General features: G+C 35.9%; 1 non-coding gene across 1 annotated transcript; it reads right to left on the bottom strand.

The window, feature by feature from the left end:
• Positions 1–4,962: 4,962 nt before the first annotated feature.
• Positions 4,963–5,069, bottom strand: LOC121212850 (small nucleolar RNA R71). The gene has a single exon (XR_005908223.1). It is a non-coding gene; the product is annotated as a small nucleolar RNA R71 (small nucleolar RNA).
• Positions 5,070–5,369: the final 300 nt, after the last annotated feature.

Below are 5,369 nucleotides of genomic sequence, written 5' to 3'. Positions count from 1 at the left end.
TATCTCGACTTACGAAACTCGAAATCAAATTCCGTAAATTTTTCCTGAAACTAGACTCATATATATATCTACTAATATTTTTCTAGAATTTTTGGTTGGGCCAATTAGTACATTTTATTAGTTAAAGTCTCCCCTATTTCAGGGTTCAACTACTCTGACCTCTGTGTATTACGAATTAGATATCTCCCTGTACAGAGCTTCAATGACTATACCGTTTGTCTCTAATAAAACTAGACTTAATAAGGAATCTGTAGATATAAATCATGACTTCGAATTATCTTTTTAAAATTTATGGTGAATTTCCAAATTCATAACAGGGGATCCAAAAATCGCTCTAACCCTGTTTCACAAAAACTTAAACATCTGATAAAATATAGCTCATATACCTGTTTTGCTTCTTCCATATGAAAATAGACTCATCAAGCTTCGATTACATAACTTATTCATTATTTAATTCCATTTCTACTATTTTTAGTGATTTTTCAAATTCACGTCACTATTGCTGTCTGAATCTATTTTATGGTAAATTTTACCTATTTCATGGTTTCCATGGATTAGCTAGCAATTTGACATACATAACACCAAATATGATCATGATTAGCCATTCCAATTGCTAATCATTACCAAGCATTTTAATACCACTCAATAACCATATCATAAGACCATATATACAAGATGATTATAATGCTATACATGCCACACTCAAAATATACAAGCCATTATGCCAAGATGGTATACGGATAGTATGAGCGAGGCTCCGACCGTTCCCGATTTCCGAGCTGGCTTGTCAAAACTACAAGGAATGAAAAGGAGGGAGTAAGCATAAATGCTTAATAAGTTCGCATGCAAATAGCAAGTAACATAACCATATAAGCAAACATAAAACATCATTTGCACAATCATCACCAAGACATTCATATCACATTTTCATTTATCATCTTACCATATTGTTGTTATATCGATTTTTCAACCTGAGGGTTAAGTACATACCTGTTCAAAGTACCCATTTCACAACACTTACCAATACGTCCCTTTCATCTTGAGTATTCCTCCATTTCAGTAGAACTTTACCCGTTTAACACATCGGAATATAATTCGGATACATGGAAAGTTTGCACATAAGTGCCACATATGTAGCCAAGCTACCATGTAACCCGCCCATAGGTGAACTCAGACTCAACTCAACGAGCTCGAGCGTTCGCATCCATAAGTGAACTCGGACTCAACTCAACGAGCTCGGATGCCTAGTTACATCTCTCGAACTCGGACTCAACTCAACGAGTTCAGACATTCGCATCCATAAGTGAACTCGGACTCAACTCAACGAGTTCGGATGCTCAACCATCCTAGTGACATGTCACTTGTATCCTAATCTATTCCTAAGGTTCAAACGGGCTTTTTCCCTCGATCTCACGTTTTTCGTCTTCCATGGAATATCGGAACCGATACTCGGTAGCAATTCATATTTATCAAGTAGTAAACATAATTTGCATATTACTCAACATTAACCACAAAGCATAATATTTCACGATAAAAAAATCAGCATATCATATAATTAACATCAATAACTTAAAAATAACAATTATGCTACATAATTTACACATGAACTTACCTCGTATGCGAAAATGGCTACTTTTACCATTTCGTCCACAACTTGGTATTTTCCCCATTTTAGCCCGAATTTTAGTTTTCCTTGCTAATCGAGCTTGGAAGATTGAAAAACCCTAGCCATGGTTTCTCCTTGCTATATTCGGCCATGGGGTTGAAGATGAGCAAAATTGGCTTTTAATTTTGTATTTTAATTCATTTTACCCCTAAATGACCAAAATGCCCTTACTACTAAACTTTCCAAAAATTCCATCCATGTCCAATTTTTGTCCATAGACTTAGGAATTGGTAAAATTGCTATTTAAGACCTCCTAATTAATATTTCAAAACAATTTCATACTAGAAACTTCTAGAATGCAAGTTTTGCAAATTATTCGATTTAGTCCCTAATTTCAATTTAAGCACTTTATGCATAAAATTTCTTCACGAAATTTTCACACAATCATGCAATCATATCATAGACCTCAAATAATCATAAAATAATTATTTCTATCTCATATTTTGTGGTCACGAAACCACTATTCCAACTAGGCCCAAAATCAGGATATTACAGGCAGTACTGGCTAATTCTAGGCCGATTTCGAGTAGTCATGAGGGAGAGGCTAAGCAAGCCTTCTATTAGATGATGAACGATTGGTTCACACAGTATATTCGTACAAATCCGGCTGTTCAACAACCCCCACCCTCGCCTAATCTTCCTTAGATACCTATAATACCTCAAGTTTTTGATCTGATGAGATTAAATAAGCCCCCGGTTGATAAAATCAGAAAACATGGGGCTGAAGAATTCAGAGCCACTATTGATGGTGATGCTGAGTGAGTTGAATTTTGGCTCGATAATACTATTTGTGTGTTTGATAAGCTATCCTGTACCCCCGACAAGTGTATAAAATGTGTTGTATCCTTACTTTGAGATTTTGCATATCACTGGTGGAATACATTGATATCAGTAGTTCCGAAAGAATGGGTGACCTGGGAGTTCTTTCAAATTCAATTTCGTAAGAAATACATCAGTCTGAGATTCATTGATAGAAAACGTAAAGAATTCCTCAAGTTGAAACAGGGTTGTATGACCTTAACAGAATATGAATGAGAATTTGTAAAAATCAGTAGATATGCCCGAGAATGTGTTTCGATTGAAGCTATAACGTGTAAAAGATTTGAAGATGGGTTGAATGAAGACATTAAGCTGTCAGTCGGGATACTTGAAATAAAAGAGTTTGTTGTACTAGTCAAGCGAGCATGCAAAGCTGAAGAGCAAGGGAAAGAGAAAAGAAAAGATGACTTTGAAGCTAGATATTCACGAAAAATATCATTGGGTGATAAACCGTAATTTATACATATTTTTACCCCATGTTTAACGCATTTTACGGATAATTTTCCATTAGAATTGGTGAATTCGATGCTCCTAATGCTTTAATTTCATGTTTTACACTTACGAGAGCATAGGAGAGTGAAAGGAACAAGAAACTGGCCAAAAACGGATAAAATGGGCCAAAGTACGAAATCAACACGGCCTGGACCTCTTCACACGGGCAGACCACAAGGCCGTGTCAATTTGGTAGGCTTGAGCACGGCCTGAAGTAATCGCACACGGGCGTGTCTCTACCGAGCCCAAGTTCAGTTCAATTCGGAAAAGGCTAATTTTGAGGGCTTTTAGGTATTCCAAAGCCTATAAATACACCCTAGAGGAGGAAGAAAAAGGGAGGACAGAGTAGGGGGTAAGGAATTACTCCAAGAAAGCCAATTGATTCATCTCAAAAGCCGAATTCATCATCAAGACTAAAGATCTCTCCTCAATTCCGCTTCAGGAGTTTTGGGTTTTCTTTATGTTTTGTATTTTTTATTATTCCGAGATGTTTTCTTATTTAGTTATGAACTAAATTCCCTAAATACCTTAGGGGAATGAAACCTAAGACGAATCTTGTTATTATTTTCTAAATTGTATGATAAATATTTGACTTGTTCTTAATTATGTGTTCTTAATTCTTGTTTTGATATCCCAGGATGCTGATTCAAGATACGCTCTTATTTAAAGGAGGAATAGACCCTGTCTAAGAGTACATTTGTCATAATTAAGCGGAGTTGATTGCGCACCTAGACATAGGGTGACAAGATTTTGCCAGATTAGGGTGAAACCAAATAAGGGGATCCATAGATCGAGTTAATGCAACCCTAGAGTGTTAATTAAAAAAAAGCCTCAGTTATTGAATCTAGGGATTAGACGTTATTAGTCTTGAATAGGGATAATAACATAACTTAGGGATTTCTACGGAACAAGTTAAATGAATAAATCGCCCGATTCGAAGCCAGAATAACAAGTATAGTCTTGGTGGATTTTTCCTTAGGTATTGTCTTCATTCAATTGATTTTTCCAAAAGCAATTGCCCAATTCCATTCTCTGTGCGTTCTTCGTTTAGATAATTAGTTTGTTAAAACAAAAACCTCTTTATTCTTAGGCTAGATAATAAAAAGTTAGTCATTACTAGTACTTTTAGTTCCTTTGGGTTCGACAATCCGGTCTTGCTAAAACTATACCACTGTTCGATAGGTACACTTTCCTACATCGCGATAATAGTTAGTTCAAGAACGAGAAATTATAAATATTTAAAACCTATCACGAAATCCTCACGATCAAGTTTTTTGGCGCCGCTGCCGGGGAACTGAAATATTAAGAACACTCAATTTTTATTACTTTAGCCATTTATTTTTCATGCACTTTAATTTATTTTTATTATTTATTAATTTAATTTTTCTTTCTCTTGGCAGGTTTTTATAGTTTATGACTAGAAGAAACCCGTCATAACCGTTACTTGTTAATGAAGAAATCGATCGTACAGTTTGTAGAAATCAAAGAAAAATAAGGCGAAGCTTAAGATACACAGAGAACAAGCAAGAAGACGATACTCAACCCCCAACCGAAGAGATGGTTGAAAACCACGGCAAGCAGCTACCTCCTACAATTGCGGCTAATCAAAATCTTGCTCCACACACTATGTATGATTATGCTAAACCTTCTTTAACAAGAACTGAATTGAGCATAGTTAGACCTGTTGTAGCTGCAAATACTTTTGAATTAAAACCTAACACTATTCAAATGATACAACAATTTGTTCCGTTTGGTGGTTTGCAGGATGAGGATCCCAACACTCACTTAGCCAACTTCTTAGAACTATGCGAGACATTCTAAATTAAGGTGTCTCTGATGATGCCATTCGTCTTCGGTTATTCCATTTTTCATTGAGGAACAAACCTAAACAGTGGTTGAACTCATTACCACAAGGGTCAACTACTACATGGGAACAAATAATTGAAAAAGTTTTACTAAAATATTTTTTGCTGGCTAAAACAGTTAAATTATGTAATGATATCTCTTTTTTTGTGCAAATGGATTTAGAAACACTCTACGATGCATGGGAGAGATACAAGGACCTTTTGAGAAGGTACCCTTACCATAGGTTACCACTTTGGCTGCAGGTTCAAACATTCCATAATGGCTTGAATCCTTCGACTCGACAAACGGTTGACACAGTTGCTGGTGGAACCATCAATAATAAAACACCTAAAGATGCCTATGAATTTATAGAGAAGATGTCACTGAATAACTATCAGTGGCAAGTCATGAGGACAAAGCCAACAAAAACAGCTGGCATTTATAACGTCGATTCGGTCACCATGCTCTCTAATCAGGTCGAACTCTTAAATAAAAAGATTGATGGTTTTCTTAGTTCTTCGCAGGTTCATCCAGTAATGCAGTGCGA

The sequence above is a fragment of the Gossypium hirsutum genome, chromosome A13 (assembly GCF_007990345.1).
Source record: "Gossypium hirsutum isolate 1008001.06 chromosome A13, Gossypium_hirsutum_v2.1, whole genome shotgun sequence".
NCBI classification, from domain to species: domain Eukaryota; kingdom Viridiplantae; phylum Streptophyta; class Magnoliopsida; order Malvales; family Malvaceae; genus Gossypium; species Gossypium hirsutum.
Note: the sequence above shows the minus strand (reverse complement) of the source record. Positions and strands in the feature narration are given on the sequence as shown.